Source organism: Geotrypetes seraphini, chromosome 7 (assembly GCF_902459505.1).
Source record: "Geotrypetes seraphini chromosome 7, aGeoSer1.1, whole genome shotgun sequence".
Classification (NCBI taxonomy): Eukaryota; Metazoa; Chordata; class Amphibia; order Gymnophiona; family Dermophiidae; genus Geotrypetes; species Geotrypetes seraphini.
In genome coordinates, this window is record NC_047090.1 from 146000480 (window position 1) to 146020651 (window position 20172).

Consider the following 20172-nt stretch of genomic DNA (forward strand, 5'->3'; position numbering starts at 1 on the left):
ATACGCTAGTTGTTCAATCCCTTCCCACAATCCAGGAGTTGCAGAAATGCAAACACTTTTCTGAGCATGTGATCCTCCAACCTTAGAGAGAGAGCTAGAGCCCCCTACAGTTTCAATATCTGTAAGCAGTCTGTGCAGAAGTCTTCTGCTCTGCATCTTTTTCTTATTTTTTTCACTTTGTTTTTGTTTTTTTTTTGTGGCTTCAGTACTGAAAGGCTAATGCGGTATATAAATAAACATTTATGTTATGTTATGGTCTGTCAGGGGAAAGGACGCAGTCCCATGGAACCGGACTGCTGCTTCACAGGGAAACTTCGGTAGACCTGTGGATCCAGCCTGCTTGTGCCACTCTTCTTTGACTTGGGGTCCATTCGCCTGGAAGTTTGCTTGCCTTCTGACCTTGTTGGGGGTTTAAGCACAGGCTCTATCCATCCAGAGTAGAAGTCCCTCCGGGTTTCAGGGTGCAGGCTGTGTTTCCTGCCTCCAGTCGCATGGAGTAGTTTTGTGGGAGCGGAGGTTACAGTCTGAGTCTGTATGACTGGTAGTCTGAAGATCTTCAAGTTTGGTAATTTGGAGCAATTTCTGAGGCAGAAAATTATTTTCTCCATTCAGCTGCAGTTTAAGCAGAGCTGACGGGCAGGTACTATACAGATTGTAAGTACATCTAATTTATTTCCTTTGGGAGTTTCGGGGGTGGTCTGTGCTGTGGAACACGGTAAAACTCATTTTCAGAGTTTCTAAGGGTAGGGTTCAGTCTCCCACTTCACCAAACCCCAAATTGCTATTTTTGGAATTTCTTTATTTTTTCTGCTTTTGGCACAAATTCGCTAGCTGCAGCCATCTTGGATTTTTTTCTATCTATTCTTCAAAGTTTTATTTTGCCTTAAAACACCTTGATTTTGTTTAAAAAATCATTTGTGATGGATTCCTCAGCCCCATATCTATTGAAATTGTGCTGGATTGGTGCCGGATCAGCAACCATGTACCCTATGCTGCAGCACACTAGGAAGGGGGCGGGAGCTTCAGGATCTTCAGGCTTCTCCTCTTCCGGGTCCTCCAGGGCTGGGGAGTCGGCCTGGGTCTGGTTTCAGACAAAAGTGGCTCCCAGAGACTGTTCTGGAGTCTGGCACCAAATGGCTACATTCCAAGTCAGGGGACTCCTTTGGCTTGGTGCAGGCGCATTAGCAGAGTCCGGCAGTGGCCACAGGGTGTGAATTTTACCCAGACTTTATTCGGCTCCTCTGGAAAACGTATGCTTCAGACCCAGCTTGTTTGATGCAGCTGGCGGGCATGTTCAGGAGCTCTCTCGTCCAGCTATGACAGAATTCTACTGCATTGGTTGCCATATGGATTTTATGCCTTTTCTGTCTCCTGAGGTTGTTTCTATTTTGGATCTTGCTTCTGCCCTTACCAGCACACTCGCCCTGAGAGCCCAGATTTGGATGAGGACTCCTCCGTCCGCAGACTTTTAGATTGCAAAGGGCAGAGTACGGTACTGGAGTTCAAGAAAGGATTGGACAATTTCCTACTGGAAAAAGGGATAGAAGGGTATAGATAGAGGGCTACTGCAAAGGTCCTAGACCTGTTGGGCCGCCGCGTGAGCAGACTGCTGGGCACGATGGACCTCGGGTCTGACCCAGTGGAGGCATTGCTTATGTTCTTATGTCTTGGTCCATCATTTTATTCCTGATGTTTTGAAAGAGCTCAAATTGGAATCTCCACCTTCCACTTCACGGTGTTTGGTTATAGACCATTCTAATGTGCTGTCCTCCCTTTTTCCCATCCATCCACAGCTGCTTGGTCTGGTTACAGAACAATGGGATACTCCAGAAGCTCTTTCTGGCTCTCAAAAGCTATTTCTAAGCTTTATTTGCTGGCTCCTGCTTTTCATCATTTTTATTTTGAAGCTACCTATGGTGGATTCCTCCATGGTGCAGATTACCAGGCACATAGCCCTTCCTAGTAGTGCTGCCCTTCCTATTAGTGCTGCCCAATTCACGATTCAAATCAGTTCACTGATTCACTTCGGGTGAATCGATTTGAATAGATTTAAAATAAAAAATTGTCTTCCTGATTCGGACCCTCCCCCCCTAAAGCAGGAACGGCTGCGCTTGCTGGCCGACCGCTGCCGCACCCGCTTTAGAGAGCGAGGAGGGAGGGTCAGTCAGGAAATGCTACTGTGCTGCTGTCCGACTTCCCCCCCCCCCCATGGCGTCCGGTTCCCCCTTTGGCCTCCTGCTTCCCCCTGTCCTCCCCACACCGTTTATCTTCTAGTTGCAGCCTGCACAGAAGATCGCGGTTATAGCATCTTTGCAAACTGCTTTGAACTGTTTCCTCTGCTGCGATCCCGCCCCTCCTCTGAAGTTAGAAGCAGGATCACGGCGGAGGAAACAGCTAAAAGCAGTTTGCAAAGATGCTATAACCGCAATCTTCTGTGCAGGCTGCAACTAGAAGGTAAACTGTACGGGGAGGCCAGGGGGAACACAGAGGCCTTCCTGGGGGAGGGGGTGGGGGAGGCCTTCAAGGAGGGTTGCAGGCCTTCAACGTGGGGACAGGCTTGGGATGGTGGCACAGGCCTTCAAGGGGGGGGGGACAAGCCTTCAAGGGGGGGACAGACCTTCAAAGCGGGGACAGGCCTTCAGGGGGAGTTGCAGGCCTTCAGGGGGGGACAGACCTTCAGGGGAGGGGGGCCCTGGTGTAGAAGTACATGGAGGGAGGGGAGGGAAAAGGGGTTCAAAGAGACGTGCATATGCCGGACTTTGGGGGGGAAGAAATAATGGGCCTAAAAATAGAGGAGAGGGAGAGAGATGATGGACAATGGGATTTAGGGAGGGAAGGAAAAGAAAGGGAGAGAAGTTGGACACAAGGGATGGTGTGGAGGGGGGATAGAGATACTGGATAGGAGGGTAGTTGGGAAAAGAAAGGGAGAGATGATAGACCCTGGGGTGGTAGGGAAGGAGGGAGAGATGCTAGATGAAAGGGTAGTTAAGAAAAGGTGGATCTGTGGATGGAGACGAAAAAAAAAGAAAAGAAAGATGCCAGACCTCCAGGGGAGGGAAGGGAAACGGAAGGGGAGGACAGAGATAGAAGATGGATGGTTAGCATGGAGAAAGAAGCAAGAAGGACACCCTGGCAAGCAAGTTATCAGAAGACAACCAGAGCCTGGGACCATCAAGAGTTGAATAATGACCAGACAACTAATTTTATTTCCATTTTGTGATTACAATATGTCAGATTTGAAACGTGTATCCTGCCAGAGCTGGTGTTAGACCGCAAACGTGAGCTAGGATTTAACAGAGAGAGGAAAAGTCTTTTTTGTTTGTTTATTTTGTTTAAATCACAGCGCCACTGTGGTTAGGAGAAGGCAAAGGGGGCGATAGAGGTTGAGTGCAGTGCCATGAGTAGCGGTGGTTTCAGCTCAAAGAATGGGCTTTTCTAACTAAAAATGTTGGTGCTTGTAACCAAGGAGGCATAGCCCTCGACGAAACATAAAGTGAAGGGCGCAAAGATAAATGCCTTTCCTTTAGAGCACTATATAGCACTTTTATGGCACTCTATGCACTTTATTGCACATGCTATTTGCTAAGACCAGTGATGAAAACACTACCCCGGTAAGTGCACAAATGGAATCAAAAGTAGTGCCTTGGGTGTTTGAGGTCTAGCAAGAAATCCACTTTTTACAATTTTGTTCTCATCATTTGGCATTCATATTTATTGGATATTTGTTAAAATTTCCTTATTTAGTTGATTTATAAAATAAATCCACCAGGATGTTTGAAAAAAACACCCAATTGGGCAGGACAATCGAATCGAAAAACCAATTCAATAGGCTGAATCGAATTGAAATTTTTTTGCCTGAATTGGGCAGCACTACTTCCTAGCAATGGAGTAGTGCTTTATATTGAAAAAGCCTGTTGAAGTGGCTTCTTCTGGTATTAAGGGGGCAGCAGCCTCCTCTGCAGCACATGCTTGTCACATGAGATTGCACAGTGTGCATTCTGCGGAAGTGGATGTCTGTCCCCAACTAGTGCTGGACTGCGTGAATTATGTGGCAGTTGCCCTTTATGATCTCATAGAAACATGATGGCAGATAAAGGCCAAATGGCGCATCTAGTCTGCCTATCCTCAGTAACCATTATTTCTTTCTCATTTGAGTTAGTAGTGCCTGAGCTTATGTGGTATCTGCGCACTGGACTCTTTGGATCTGTCATTGGGCTGGGGCGCTGCCTCCGTGGTCACTTTAGGCAGTCTCCCTTTCAAGCATCAGCTTCTTTTTTGGACAGGTTTGATTGACATCATGGCCAGTGTTGCTAATTGCTGGCCTAAGCCCCTTCCTATGAACATGTCTCACCGGACTTCAGGAGGGGACTGTAGTACGTTTTGTCCCTCCTGCAGACGGGGATCCTCGGACTCTTCCTTCCAAAGATATTCCCAGGGATACCGCCCTCATTACAACAGTTCCAATTCCAGACGTCCTCAGGCATCTGGATCCCAGGCAGCTCAAAAGTCACAATGACACCAGAAGACAGGCAGGGCATCCTCATGTCGGGGGCCATCTCTCTCCATTTTACTTTGAGTGGAGTCGAACCTTGGATTAATGGGTGCTGGATATCATTCGGGAGGGGCACAAGATAAACTTCTTTTGCCTGCCTCCAGATTTGTTTCGCTGGCAGGTTGGTTGGAGAAGGGGTCAAAGGTCTGCGCTACCCTGCAGTGTCTCTTGGACATCCAAGCAATAGGACCTGTTTTCAGAACACCAATTGGGCTTGGGCAGATACTCCTACTTTATCATGCCAAAGAATTGCTTAGAGGAATAGAGACTCATTCTGGATCTCAAGTCGGTCAATCGCTCCCTGTGGATTCCTCATTTTCAAATGGAAACTGTGCGCACAGTCATTGTTGCTGTCTCTCCAAGGGGAGTTTCAGGCGTCCTTGGATCTCATGGAGACTTTCCTCCATATTCCAGTCTTTCCGGAGCATCGCAGGTCTCTGTGTTCCCATGTTCTGCAACAGCATTTCCAGTTTGCAGCTCTTTCCTTTGGGCTCGTAACAGCTCTCCTGCCCTTTGACCAAGGTGATGGTGGTTGTGGTGGCTTTTCTCCGCACACAGGGTGTCCAGGTCCATCATTTCTTGAACAACTAGTTGATCTGGACTCCGTCTCAACACGAGTGCGAATGTGCAGTGGAGACAGTGGTATCTTTACTACTGCACTTGGGTTGGATTGTCAGCTTAAAGTAGAGTCAGTTGATGCAGTCACAGACCTTGGAGTATCTGGGCCTTCTCTTGACACCCGGAAGGGTCTTAAGTTTCTTCCCGAGCCACACAGACAGAAACTTCAGCTACAGATCTGAGATCTCCTGGACCTTCTAGCTCCCATGGCCTGGCATCTGCAGGTGCTGAAGTCCATGGCAGCCTCCTTGGAGGTGGTCCCCTGGACCAGAGCTCACAAGCACCCTCTACAGGAGTCCCTCCTCTCGGTGGTCTGTGTGGTGTCATCCCCTTCAGACACCACTCCCCTGGACAGCACTAGCTTGCAGTAGTCTGCGCTAGTGGCTTCAGGGAAAGGCTCTCTGCCAGGGCAGGCATGTTTGGATCTCAGAGTGGATCACTCTTTTGATGGATATCAGCCTGTCGAGTTGGAGTTCTCACTGTGAGAATCGCTCCATTCAGGGGCAGTAGACTCTGTCAGAGGCTTTGGTCGATCAATCGTCTGGAGCTTCTGGCGATTCGGCTGGTGTTACTCGCTCTCCAGCCCACTCTGGAAGGAAAAGCGGTGCGAGGAATATTAGACAATACCAAGGTGGTGGCATATGCCCATCGTCAAGGGGCACAAGAAGCGCTCCCTTGGGCCAGGAAGCTCGCCGGCTGTTTTGCTGGGCAGAATTACATCATCTCTCTCTCTCTCGGCGGCACATGTGGCTAGAGTCGACAATGTACAGGCAAACTTTCTCAGTCACCAGGTCCTGGGTCCAGGAGAATGGTCCCTCTCGTAGAAAGCGTTCCGTCTGATCATACAGCACTAGGGTCAGCCCCAGATGGTCTTGATGGCTTCAGTAGAGAACTTGAAGGTCAGATTCTTCTTCAGTCAAAGAACAGAGCATGGAAGCTTAGGGCTGGATACCTTGGTTCAGCCCTGGCCAGCTCATGAGCTCCTTTGTGTTCCCTCTGTGGCCTCTGGTTGGTCGGGTCATCTGCTGAATAGTGACGCATCCCGGCCTCGTGATTCTAGTTACTCTGGACTGACTTTGTGGTATGTGGCTCTCATCCATCTTTAGCGGGACAGGAAGCGCAAACTCCTTCTTCATCACCATCTTCTTAATCAGGGCCAGTGCCCATGGTGAACCCACAGCACTTTGGTCTTAGGCATTGCTCTTGAACAGTCAGCCTTGATGAGACGCGGTTCTTCAGATGTGGTCATCTCGGACTTCAAATCATCGAGATGACCGTAAGGGTTCTAATTTGCTTACTGCTTATTCAGATGTTACCTGGTTTCTGAAGAGGGTGCTTCGTTTGCGGTCTCCCTTGTGTCATTCTTTCCCTTCGTGGAATCTTAACATCGTTCTTCAGGGCTTTGTAGAAGCCCCATTCGAGCCACTAATGGATGCTGCTCTTCTGGACCTGATGATCAAGACTGTTTTTCTAGTCACCATTGTCTTGGCATGATGTATTTCAGAGCTTCAAGCTCTTTCATGTAGGGAACTCCTTCTCCAACTTATGGATGCAGGAGTAGTTCTTGGTAATGTGCCTTTCTTTCTACCGAAGGTGATTTCCGCTTTCTATGTCAACCAGGAAATTTGTTTGCATACGTTTCCTTCCACAGGCTCGGAGAGAAAGGATCAGATATTATGCAAATTGGATGGCAAGAGAGTATTGCTCCATTATTTGGAGAGGACTAATGACTGTCAGCTGTCTGATCGGCTCTTTAACCTGACTGCCCTGCCGCGGTGTGTGTGGTAGGTTGGCTTCTAGGACCTCGATCACCCGTTGGAATTGTATGGCCATTTTCACGACTTATGTTACTCGTGGCAAGTGGCCGCTGTTTTTTCCTTAAGGCCCACTTGACTAGAAGTGTTGTTTCGTGGGCGGAGTCTCGCGTGCTTCATCCCATTGAAATTTGCAGGGCGGCTACTTGGTCCTCTCTTCATACCTTAACCTGGTTTTGCGTGTGCATGTGGCAGTTCACTCTGATGCCACTTTTGGGGCCTTGGTATGATTGGCTGGCTCTTCTGTCCCTCCCTAGATGCTGCGATTGCTTTGATACATCACTTAGCATACTGAATCCAGAAGACACATAACAAAATGGAAGTTTAGGTTTTCACTAGAGAATGACACGGGGAAAAATTTTTATCACTGTTCCTGCGCCGTCCCTGTGAGCTTGGCCCCATCTCCGTGAGCTGAGTCCCCGTCCCTGCCCCGCCCGCAAACTGTCTGATCCCTCCACAGAAGCCTCAAATAGTTATGCTTTTATACGGAACTTATTTTATTAAAGTATAAAAAGAGATAATATTCTGTACAATTGTCATTTTATAAACATAAATAATACAAAGCAAGGATCAACAAAACCCCTGTTTCTCCTCCCTTTCACAAATATCCCCCCCACTATTGTGAAAACTGAACAAACCAAATTACTACAGAATGCTACATAGAAAAATCAAGCTAACAGAATACTTCAGTCACACATGGCAGGAACAGTGTTAGGGGAGTGCAACTAAGGCAACAGAGAGAAAGTGAGCCCTAAGCCAGCTGGAAGCTAAAGAAGCACAGCCTGGACTTTGCAGTCCCCAGTTATGTCTAATACCAGCTCTAGCAGGATACATATTTCAAATCTTAAATATTCTAATCACAAAATATAAAATGAATTAATTTTTTTCTACCTTTCGTTGTCTGGTAATTTTATTCTTCAAATCACTTTGGTCTTAGGCTTTGGTTTTGGGTTCTTTCTGTCTTCATCGTGGCATGGCTGTATCCTGAAGGTAAAATAGGCGCAAGAGGAGCTGGGGAGGAGATGCCAAGTCTGACATAGGTGCAATCTTTTTTACCACAGGAGCAAGACTTTTCACCGCTCCCATGGGGCGGTGAAAGGTCTTGTCCCCATTCCTGTGGGTCGGTGAAAGGTCTTGTTCCCATTCCTGTGGTAAACCAGTTGCAAATGTCTCCATTCCTGCGGATTTACTGCGGTGACCATGGTTTACCATGGTAAACGGTCCCTGTGTCATTCTCTAGTTTTCACCTTTGATAATCTTTGTTAGTCCCTGGAGGATTCAGAATAGCCCTCCATGTAAGCTCAGTTGTTCGGAATCACCTGCTTTTCGATTGTTCTTCTTACAGACTTCAGGATCTTTCAGCCAGTAGTCTGATCCTGTGGAGAGTTTGCTCTTCTGTGAGTATGCATATTACTGAAGACTGCTTCATATGGGGTGCTTGTTGCACACAGCAGGTTAGTTCTATATAGCTTCTTTTGCTTGTTTTCATGTTTTGCACAGCAGCCCAGAACATAAATTTGTTTGTTACGGGGGAGGTTCCCTCATGCTCTTTTCTTTTGTCAAGGATTTGTTCTAGTATGTTGTTTGGCTTTGGGACTGTAGGGGGCTTTAACGTTCTCTCTCTTAAGGTAGGAGGCGCACATGCACAGAAAAGTGTTTAGATTTCTGCAACTTCCGAATTGCAGAAAGGGATTGAACAACTAGTGTACTGAATTCTCCAGGGACTAACAGAAGATAATTAGGTGAAACCCTAATCTTTCATTCTAGTCCATGCTGCTAAGGATATGTCATATCTGCCAGTCATAGAAGCTTGATTGTTGGTAGTATAGGGCAGTGTTCTTCAACCACTGGTCAGTGCCGGTCCACAGAAATTTCCTGCCGGTCCACAGGGCCAGCACATGCATCAGGCTCAAAACAAGTGTTCTTCAACCGCCGGTCCACAGTGCGATTGATGTGGCGTTATCTTCGAGCCAGCTCCCTCTTCCTAACTGATTCAGTGCACAAAGCCACAGGCAGTGGCTCCTACGGGCATCCTGCGCCTGAACCAGAAGCCTTCTCTCTGACTTTGCAACGTACGCAGATGTTGATGTGATGACATCACTCGCATGCATGTGATGTCATCATGTCAACGTCCATGCATGTGCAGAGGCCCTCCAGATATGACCCCCAAGCTCAGGGCCTTCCAAAACCCAGACAAACGAGAGGGCATACGGAAAAATTAAGAGGGGACAGAATCAGAACCAATGCTAGGAAGTTCTTCTTCACCCAAAGGGTGGTGGATGCCTGGAATGCGCTTCCAGAGGGTGTGATAGGACAGGGTACGGTATCAGGGTTCAAGAAAGGATTGGATGAATTCCTGAAGAAAAAAGGGATAGAAAGGTATAGATAGAGATCACTATACAGGTCCTGGACCTGATGGGCCACCGCATGAGCGGACTGCTGGGCAGGATGGACCCCTGGTCTGACCCAGCAGACGCACTGCTTATGTTTTGGAAATCCCTCCAGGCACCCAGACAGTCGTCTAAAAAGAGGACATGTCTGGGAACCCCTACCCAAGAACCACTGCAGCTGCAATGATAATCAAGCAAGCAAAGCACCAAGAGTGGCACTCACTATTCCACATATATCAGGATATAGTCATATCACAGGAACCTGTATGGCAGCCAATCACAAAATTAATTTTTCTCTTTTTTTATTTTGAAATGAAAGCACATCTAGAATTCAGTTAACATAAGAATAGCCTTACTGGGTCAGACCAATGGTCCATCATGCCCAGTAGCCCTTTCTCATGGTGGCCAATCCAGATCCCTAGTACCTGGCCCAAACCCAAGGAATTTTCTCTACCTTTACCTGCTTGCTGGAAGGGATAATAACGCCCATTGGTTCAGAACAGTGTTGCTGACTAAAGGAAAGAAAATTATCAGGTAAGACATAAGGTAATTTCTCTTTTGAGCTCCCTTGAAAGAACTTCACCTCCAGCCTTAGTTGTTGATTGGATCACTTGAATAAGAAGGGCCAGTTTGAGTAGTAACAAATCTTTCTACTAGTTTGTTTCTTCCTAAAGAGTTATTTTTCCATCAAATTTGGTAACTGAAACTTCAATTTTTGGTCAATATAGCTCTTAAAGATATTTGGACTATAGTCTCACATATAAAGTCACTACTCAGAAATGTAGTGCCCCAACTGTATGTGTTTACTTCATAGAATTTCTAAATTTGAGGAATTGGGACTGTAAAGTAAAAGTATCATCTTGGGTGCATAATGTTGAAAATAAGATTTTATCTTTGCAGAGCACCAGCACTTCTACAATTAAAGATTGTCTCTTTTTTGTATTGCAAAATTGAGACTATGAATAACTTACTGTATATACTCAAATATAAATCCATCCTAATATAAACCAAGGTAATCTCCCGGGGGTCAGGGGGGCTGACATGAATATAAACAAGATAGAAATTTGACTCACCATGATCACCCAATCTACAAAGACTAGACATCTTTGCCATGTTTTCATACATTTACTGTATTTTCACATATATACCCCACGTACACACATAATCTGCACCCCTGTATAATCTGCAGAAAAGGAGAGAAGCAATGTAAAAATCACTTTGTGTTACCTGCACCTTTGTATTCTTTGCTGGTTTTTCCATCGTGAAGTCAGTGGCAGGTATTAGTCACCGTTGCCAGCACTCCTGCACATGCTCAGTTCATTCTACTGAATTGAGCATGTGCAGGACTGTGGGCATAGGTGACTAAAAAATGCCACCAGTGCTAGAGAGGAGAAAAGGTAAGGTAAGCCAATATAAAGAAAAGCTTTAAATTACTGGTAGTCCGTTTACAATGCCAAAAAGAAAGTTGTTATAATCCACACCAGGCATCTCTCGACTGTTAAGAAAGCAAAAAAAACCCCAAAAAACATGTACAACCCATGGGTTGTATTCATTAAAATATGGTATTAACTTCATCAAATAGACTGTTAACACTTTGGAAGTTAATGTATGCAGATATTTCCTTGTTTTAGTAGCGCTATAGAAGTGATTATTAAGCAGAGCACTGATTAGATTAGTTCTGGATTGTTGTGTATGTACAAAGTCTGAATCTTCATTTTCCTTATTCAGGACCAATTAAAATCAAAACAGACTTAGAAACTTTAGCTCTTTTCATCCTCAACTATAAGTGGTATAACAGTAATTTCCCTGTCATCAGCAGCAGACGAATCCAGATGAACAGGTTGTATCCATCTACCAGCAGGCGGAGATAGAGAGCACTAAGCTGCACAAGATACTGTATATGGATGGCATGCTCCCTGGCTTCCCAGTACTCTCTATCTCCAGCAGGTGAGTGGATGGACATGACCAGCTCCTGGCTTCATTTCTGCTTGTTGAAATTTTGGCCCGGGTGTGTTCCTGATTTAGTTCTCTATTTCAGTCAGTCAGTTGAGCGTGGAGATCAAGTGTGCTGGGTGCCTGTTTGGGACACAGCTGATAGAGCCAGTTTCCTGCTCAGTCAGCTCTAGTCTCTGCATGCTTCCTCCTCTTAAAAAGAGAAAAAAATATCTATCTCGTGTGTGTGTGTGTATGATATGGGACAATGGACTTTTCAGCAATGAAACAAAGTCAACTGAATGTTTTAAAATCATTTATTAATGTTCAGATTGAGTAAAAATCCAACGTTTCGGCGTGTAAACCATGTCTGCATCAGGGATACTGTAAACTTGAGTTTTGCTCACAAAGAATGGTATTTTACAAAAGTGTATAAAATTTGACTCCAAAAGTGGTCGAATCTCCAGAACGTGCTGAAAAATCGCAGTAAATTTACACAGTACTGTGTTGGTTTTTTACTCAATTTGAACATTAATAAATGGTTTTAAAGCATTCGGCTGGCTTTGTTTCATTGGTGGAAAGTCCATTGCCCCATTCCACTGTTTTATTTTTTTCTGCTTATATATATATATATATATATATATATATATATATATATATATATATATATATATATATATATATATACACAAGGTACAGGATGGCCTACAGCCCTGTGCTAGCCTTCATGCCTGAAATCCAGCAGGAGACAAAGCTGCTTTACCTCTGAGTTAAAAAAAACCCCAAAAACAACCCAAAACCCCCAAATGGAGTCACAGACAGTCTGACAAGCAACTCTACAGGGACCTACTCCTGTGAGTACCTTGCCATGCCTAAAGTCTAAATGCTGTCCTGAGCACAACTGCGTGAAGATCAGAAGATACTTAAAGTAAAATCTCTTACCTGTGGACCAGTTGGTTACAGACTTAATGAGAAAAATGTAGACTATTTAGTTGCCTAATTCTGTAGATATCTACCTAGGTTGGCTCAGACTGGTGTCCCAATGGGACATGGATTTGATTACCCACTGGGGCATTGGGTTGGCAGGGGTAGTGATAGTCACTGTGAGGGTTTGAGGGTCCAGGATTACAAAGTTCTGGAAGGAGCCCTGGTGCATTATCACCAGCTTTAGCGTAAACTGTGAGGGAATATAAGAGGGAAAAACCCGTAACTCATTGTAAATGAAGGTTCTTTGTATCGGATCTTAAGAGTTTCTAGCATCCCTGCAAAACTGAAATTGGTACCCCTCCAAATTTGATGCTCTTGCTGCGACTTGCCCCCTCCCCCCCAGCTGCTGCTGCTGTCACCACCACCTTCAACACCCTCCTCTCCAATGACTGGCACTTCTGTCCCCTTCCTATCTCCACCCAAGAAATTAACATAAGAACAAAAAATTACCTTACTGGGACAGACCGAAGGTCCATCAAGCCCAGTATCCTGTTTCCAGTAGTGGCCAACTCAGGTCCCAAGTACCTAGCTAGATCCCTTGAGCATATGCAGATGCTTAAGACCCCCTGCTGGTCCAGTGCATAGTGTTGATGAAGTAGAGGACCAAGTGCTGGTCACTGCACGGAGAGAGGAGGAATAGAATGCAGGTAACCATCAGGGAGGGATGGAGGAAGAACCATTTTTTGTCCCAAAGATCTTAGTTTATATTCAAGTACATATGCACTTAAAAATCAGAACTTGAGTTATAGGGACATTAAAGAACCACATTTCCTATCGGCAGAAATTCTGGTGAGAAAATATTTCAAAGAAGTATTAGTTTTTCTAAATTCTGAAAAAATTAGATGGTGGTTGTAGGCATATAACATTTCACCAATAATACTTGGTGATCAGAGGGTGAACTGGTGGTTTTGAACTCTATAGAGAGTGTGGATTTGACTTATTTTCTGGGATCCACTGGGACCACTCTCCTGGTTACCTTTCTTAGGGCTCCTTTTACAAAGTCACACTAGCAATTCCTGTGCAGCAAAACCCATTCAGTTCCTATGGGCTTCATCACATTTGCCAACAGGAATCACTAGTGAGGCTTTGTAAAAGGAGCTTTTAATGAGGGAGATAAATCAAATGTATTAAGAGCATATTTTAAGAAGAAAATGTTCTTTTGATAAATCATTCAAATTTTTCAAATCATTCAAATTTATCAAGGAAGGTTTTCTTGGCTTTAAAGAGTTGGATTTTGGTTATTGGAACTATTTTTCTTAATTTTCTCTGTAAATGTTATATATAATGTTTAAAGGGACTCACCCTCTCTTCTACGAAACTGCGCTAGAAGTTTCTAGCATGGGGAGCCGCGCTGAATGTCCCGCACTGCTCCCGATGCTCATAGGAACTCTGAGCGTCAGGAGCAGCATGGGACATTCAATGCAGTTCTCTGGGCTAAAAACCGCTAGTGTGGTTTTGTAGAAGGGGTCAGTATATGTTTTATGACTTCTCACATCTGGGAAATTTTTGCAAGATTGTGGTAGTTAACTTCTTTTTGGCTGATGGGTAATATGAGCAGGGCTGTGGAGTTGGTACATAAAACCTTTTACTCCGACTCCTTTATTTATGGTATCTCCACTGTGATTCTGACGCCTTTATTTATATATCTATATAAGTATTATACAACATGCAAGGGGTGACTTCTTGGGATTTTGATTTAATTTATGTTTATGATTTTTGGTCAGCTATTATGGATTTGGTATTTGTTCTGTGTGTGTGACCGAGATATTCTGTTAGCATGAATTTTCTATGCAACATTTTGTAGTAATTTGGCTTGTTCAGTTTTCTCGATAGTGAGGGGAGACAGGTTTTGTTAATCCTTGTTCTGTATTTGTGATTTATAAAATGACAGTTGTACAGAATATTTTTTTCTTTTTATACTTTAAATAAAATTATTTCAATATAAAATCATAACTATTCGAGGCTTGTGTGGATGGGATCAGACAGAGATTGCAGGGATGGGGACAAACTTTATCCCCGTGCCATTCTCTAGGTGCCACTTTCACTAATATAAATATCATAAAATATATTACATTTTATAATCATCAAAGAACTTGATATTAAAACATATTCTAAAAGTAAAACATATCCTGAAGAAATAAGTTAATCAAATTATCTGTGAAATAAGAAATTTAAGCATTATAACATTTGCATGACATACAATTTAACTGTATTAAGAGTTGGAGTCGGCACATTTTCACCAACTCCAGTAACCCAAAATTTGCTTCTGACTGACTCCACAGCCCTGAATATGAGTTCTAAAAATGTTTCTCTGTCTCTTCTGTTTAAGATTATGATCTTGGATTTCTTTTAATAATTTTTCTTTGTTTTTTCATCTTCTCCCTTGATTGCTTAGATACTTTGATTCTTTACAATACCTGGTTTGTTATATTATTTTTTTTTTCCTTTTGTGTATTTAGAGAGACATATATTTTAGAGAAGCAAATAAATTTTGAAGGATTCTCTGCTGGCATCTGGAGTTCATCAATTCTTTCTCTAATTTGACTGGTTGTTCATTCTCTTTAGGGAAACTGCAAAGGAGCTGCGGCCTCCAAGTTTTCACTGGGGCAGTGGATTAAGTTGGCCATACAGGTGGCCTACATTATCTGTGGCAAAATAGTTCCCAAGGGACTTAGGGCACATTCTATGCGTGCCGAAGGAACCTCCTGGGGGGAGGCCTGAGAGAAGAGGAAATCTCTCTGGGTAAGTGAACATAATTTGTTTTATATTTTGGTGACTTAAAAGATTGGGCTATAAGAGAGATTGTAGTTTATTGATAAGTTTGTATGTCATAAAAAAATCTAACTTTTATTAACCTGTTTAAATAATGTAAAACTGTTTTCTCCATAGTTTGAATCTTGATTCTGCAGAAAGTTTTTACTGTTACAGCCTAAAGCATTAACAGTTTATAGGAAACACAGCAGGGCCTAGGTCAGTCTTCTTTCCCATCCACCCCTGGCACATATCTTAAATTTATAGTTAAAGGAGGTTTGTCAGAATATTTTCATTTGCAAGTGATTACCCTAAACAATTGATACTTTTTGAAAAGAGAACGCTAAATAAATCATTATATGCTATATAATCTTAAGATTATTTATATTAGTCTAATAACCTTAGCACCTTAACAAGATAAACAACTCACCAATATTGAGAGGCAGACAGCAGTCCAGGTGCGAGAGGAGTGCTATCCAATCTGTTACATTGAGTGTCACATATATAGTTTATCTTCCAGTTGTCAAAGAGGTTATATGTGCACTTGGTGCAGAGAGCTCCTACAAGCAGCTTTCTTTTTTTTTTTTAGTTCAATAATTTTTATTGAGTATTTTGAAAAATACAGGGAGCATTTCAAATACATAAAAACAAAATAAAGCTTTGTGTATAAAGAATCTGCAAATATATATTTAACTGTAGAGGACCATAGCAGTAAGAAAAGCTCCAAGTATTGGAACTGCTTGTGAAGACTATATGAGAAAAAGATGAGGGAGAACAGAAATAGAAATTAAAAGAGAAAGGAAAGAAAGAAGAAAAGAGAAGAAAAGGAAGGGAAGACAGGAGTGTCTACGAAGCAGAGCGTACATAGGAATCCAGGAATGACCAGGGTGATTTTTTGCTCTTCAAATTCATGGAGGTTCGGAGTGTAATTTTATTCTCATATGCATAGGATTCAAATCTATGATACATACACAGAGAGTTCCACCAAAAAGTATAGTCTAGTAGCGAAGATGATTTCCAATTTTTCAGAATGTGCATGAGAGCAGTCACAAACATGGAATTGATGAGCTTAGGAGGACAGTTTGATTGTGCGAAACAGGGATGTTGAGAGCGAAGGATTATAATGTCCATAGAGATCTCTTCCGAGCAGTTAGTGATAGATTGTATGGTGTTCCAAATTTGAGTCCAAAAGGAGCGGACCAAAGTACAATGAAAAAACATATGATCAAGAGTTCCCTCCTCTTTCAAACAGTTCCAGCAAACAGAGTCTTGCTTTAAGTTGGCTTTCCACATGCGAAATGGGGTCCATACTGCATTCCACATAATAAAGAACATTGATTGTGAAACTCTAGAAGATAAAAGCGGGCGGTTTGTTGAAGACCAAAAGAGTTCCCAATCAATGTCAGAAAGCGGAGTGGTGAGTATAATATCCCAGTGTTTCATAGATTGAGGTGAAAAAGTGAAGGAATGATCTCTCAAAATATTATAGAAAAAAGATATAGCCTTGCCTTTTAATAGAGTCGATAAAGACCAATGGCGGATAGTATTTTTGGAAGTCATGAAGTCAAAACGTATATGCACAGAAGACAGCACTCCAATGAGTGAGAGCCACTGTGAATAAACAGAAGAAGGCAGCAGGTATGTGGAGCAAAGTATATCAAAAGGAACTGATGCAGTAAGAGTAGACAATTGATGGGCAAACCATATACCTGCCCGCTGCCACCGTTTCCATGAGAGGGATTTGCCATGGTTTTGGATTTTGGGATTATTCCAAAGAGACATGAGTGGGCTAACATTAACTGAGATCTCAGCTAATGTATCTAAAAGATGAAGAGCATGCTGCGTTGAACCCAACAAAGAGTACCTTCTCAAATGTCTGGGTACTGACACCGTTAGTAAGCAGGAGATGTGTAAAGGCGTGCATAAAAAGCACTCCATTTCAAACCAAGCAGGAGGATCTTGGGGATAGGAGTCAGTAACCCAGTAAGCTCCATATTTAGCTAGTGAAGCAATATAATAATGATAGAAATCCGGGAAGTAGAGGACCATAATAATTTATCTCAGTAGGAAAGAAAAGTTTTCAAAAATATTTTGTTTTATTTTTCAGTATAGTCCCCTGATAATAATAATAATAACGGTTTATATACTGCAGGACCGTGAAGTTCTATGCGGTTTACAATGATTATAAAAAATGTTACAAATTGAGTAGAATTGACATAGTTAATATCTATTGTTTAGCAGTTCTAGAGATCTGGTATTGAGAGAGAGATTGTGCGAATCAGTTTCCTATATACTTTAGGAACAGATATGTTTTCAGTTGTCTCCTAAATTCCCTATATATATTGGCAAGTGTAAGTATCGTATTTTCACGTAGATAACGCGCACCCATGTAAAATGCGCACACGGGTATAGCGCGCGGGAAACCGACATATATGGAAAAAAAATTTTATATACTGCGCACACCCGTATACCGCGCATGCTGCCCCGACTCTCCTTTCGCCTGCCCCGACTCTCCTCTGGCCGCCCCGACTCTCCTCTCCCCCTTGAAGTCCTGTCCCCTGACGTCAGAGAAAGGGCGGGACCGCCGGAAGACGAAGCAGCGCAGACGCAGGGCTCACAGAAGGGCCGGGACCGCCAATAGGAAGCAGCAGGACACTGGTAGGAGCTTCTACATGATGACCGGGGGGGGTCGGTAGGCTGTGGGGGTGCGAGCGGTCCTTCAGGGTGGGGGTGCGGGTGGGAGTGCGTGCGAGCGGTCCTTCTGGATGGGGGTGCGGGTGCGTATGAGCGGTCCTTCGGGGTGGGGGTGCGAGCGGTCCTGCGGTGAGGTGAATCGGACGTCGGGGGGGTGAACTAGGTAAAAAATATTTGTAAAACGCGCTCACGCATATAACGCGCAAGGTTATGCACGGTTTGTAAAAACCGCGTATAACGCGCGCATTATATGCGTGAAAATACGGTTGTTTCAGATCGTTGCCCCATAATGCTGCTTGATAAGAGAGAAGATGTTGGTGATGAATTTTGAATTTACATCCTCTAACCGGGGGGGGGGGGGGGGAACAAAATTCAAGTTTGAGCTTCTTTCATGTCTATTGGTTGAAAAGGAGAATAGGTCAGTTATGTATTTGGGGGTAGACCGAATAGAACCTTGAAGCAAAAGCAGCCAAACTTAAACCTCATACGCGCCTCCATCAGCAGCCAATGCAGGAGTTGGTAGGAGGGAGTTATGTGATCGAACTTCTTCAACCTGAAGATCAGCCTGACTGCTGCATTCTGCACCAGTTGGAATCACCGCATATTCTTCTGGGAAATTGCCAGATAGGCGATATTGCAGTAATCCAGTTGGCTCAGTATGAGGGATTGTACCAGGATTGTAAATGATGGTGCGTCAAAATATGCTCTACTGGACCAAAGCTTCCAGAGAGTAAAAAAAACTTTTTTGACCAAAGAGTCTACCTGGTCTTTCATGGTTAGGCCCTGGTCCAGCGTTACGCCCAGAACCTTCAGAGTGGGTTGAATGGGGTAACTAAGATTGTTGATGCTTAGTGGAGTTTTAGTATCTAGTGGGTGTGGGGAAGCTATGAAGAATTTTGTTTTTTTCTGAATTGAGCTTCAGCCTAAATTCAGTCATCCATTGTTCCATCGAGTTTAGTACTTCTGTTGCCGTGAGAGTAACTTCTGAGAGAGAGGTGGTGAATGGGATGATGATCGTAAAGTCGTCTGCATAACTGAATAATTTTATTCCTAGTTGGGACAGTTGTGCACCTAATGTTGACATGTAAACATTGAAAAGTAATGGGGATAGTGGTGACACCTGTGGGACACAAGATGGGTTACTCCAGGTGTCTGAGAGATTGCAATCAAAACGAACTTGATAGGTGCGGGATATAAGGAAGCCTCGGAACCAGTCTAACACCTCTCTGATACCAATTGCATCTAAGCATTGTAGCAATTTCCCATGGTCTACTAAGTCAAAGGTGGAACTCATATCAAATTGCATAATCAGGGCATTGAGGCCTCTACTGTCTCAGTGCTAAATAAAGGTCTGAAACCAGATTGGGTTTCATGTAGGAGAGAGAACTAGTCAAGATATTCCATCAATTGGTTGTGCACTAATCCTTCCATGATTTTTACAAAAAATGGAATAGAAGCTACTGGTCTGTAGTTGGTTACTAATGCTAGTGATTCTTTACGATTTTTTGGAATTGGGGTTATTATAATGTGACCATTATTAGTAGGGAATTTTCTGTTTTTTAAATTTTCGGACAAATAATTCAACAATGTTAGTTTAAAGTCTAATGGAGCTGTTTTCATAGTTTATGGGGGACAGGAGTCCAAAACGCAGTATGATTTTGTGTACTTGTTGTATAATTTGATATAATTATTCCATTCTAAATTTTGAAAGGAGCTCCAGATCATATCTTATTCGACAGATATGTCACCTAAGCATCAACTACACCAAACACTATTTCCAATTCTATTTTCCTAATATGTCCCCCCCTGATAAATTCTAAACAAACTGTATTATGTAATTTCGCCACTCTATCTAAAAGGATCTCTCAGAAATTCTAAACAAACTGTATATTATAATTGCTGCTTTTTAAAATTCTGTAACTGTAATATTGTAATTGCTGCATTTTAAGATTCTGTATACTGTTATTTCACTAACTATCTGCATATTGTAACTCGCTGATTGTCCAGCTCTCTTCAGTTGTAAACCGCCTAGAAGTCACGCGATTATGGCGGTATATAAGAATAAAGTTATTATTATTATTATTATATCCACTGGTATTTCATTTCCTTGTCTGTTAACAATTTGATGTTCATGTATGTCGTTTGCTGAGCAGTTATTCCTTAAGTTTTTAATTTTTGAGTCAAAATGTTGTGCTAGATCATTCGCTGAAGGTAACTTAATGTTATGAATGGGTTGAGTGTGGCGTGTGGTATTAAATAAATTTGTAACCAAGTTGAACAATTCTTTTGTATTGGTTCCTGTCGAGCTAGTATTGGATGGGTCAATTTTGGATGAGTAGAATGCTTTGCGCTTATCTTTTATCAATTGTTTGTAACTTTTTATGTTGGATCTCCAGATATGTCTTACAAGTTTTCCCGATTTTTTTTTTTTTTT

At 43.1% G+C, this 20172-nt stretch overlaps 1 protein-coding gene across 5 annotated transcripts in view; it reads left to right on the forward strand.

Moving 5' to 3' along the window:
* Nucleotides 1-20172, forward strand: part of PPM1A (protein phosphatase, Mg2+/Mn2+ dependent 1A) — a 130391-nt gene that overhangs the window by 3616 nt on the left and 106603 nt on the right. For 3 of the 5 annotated variants that reach the window (XM_033952494.1, XM_033952497.1, XM_033952498.1), the window contains exon 2: nucleotides 14859-15035. The gene's annotated coding sequence lies outside the window, so the exon portion shown is untranslated. Of the gene's footprint in view, nucleotides 1-11193; nucleotides 11322-14858; nucleotides 15036-20172 lie in introns of all 5 variants that reach the window. The other 2 variants (XM_033952495.1, XM_033952496.1) reach the window with 1 other exon arrangement.